This window comes from Morone saxatilis, unplaced genomic scaffold, assembly GCF_004916995.1.
Source record: "Morone saxatilis isolate NCDOM2014 unplaced genomic scaffold, NCSU_SB_2.0 Contig14, whole genome shotgun sequence".
In the NCBI taxonomy this organism is placed as follows: domain Eukaryota; kingdom Metazoa; phylum Chordata; class Actinopteri; family Moronidae; genus Morone; species Morone saxatilis.
In genome coordinates this window covers 856,658-857,053 of record NW_023339696.1, presented here as the reverse complement: position 1 = coordinate 857,053, position 396 = coordinate 856,658, and the positions used below count along the sequence as shown (strand labels likewise).

At 39.6% G+C, this 396-nt stretch overlaps 1 protein-coding gene across 1 annotated transcript in view; it reads right to left on the bottom strand.

Annotated features, from left to right (window-relative positions):
• The window catches only part of zgc:158403 (tetratricopeptide repeat protein 39A), a gene marked incomplete at its 5' end in the record, with an annotated part of 767,589 nt that overhangs the window by 334,616 nt on the left and 432,577 nt on the right, over nt 1–396 (bottom strand).

The window sequence follows — 396 nt, the reverse complement described above, 5'->3', positions numbered from 1 at the left end:
TGGGGTTGTTCTTATTTTCTTCTATTAGTGCTGAATAATAGGCTGCTCTGGCATTACGGAGGGCCTTTCTATAGGTTTTAAGATTATCTTGCCAAACTAGCATAACATTGTTTGTAGCAATGGATGCATTAGGTCTTCTAGTTTCATACACCAGCATCCTCATTCTAGCTGAGCCCGTTACAGCCTCTGAACAAATTTGTTAGCGCATCATCTCTGTGTCTTGCAGAGGCATACCTATTAAACAGTAAGTGTAAAGTAAACCAGTTTGGATGATATGGCAATTTAATCTTTCGCAGCCACAACAAAATAAAAACTTTTTTGTAATAAAACCTTTTTTCTCCAACAGAAGGGGGTTGCTTAGGCAGCTTTAGCCCAGCCTTGTGCACCTTCTTGATC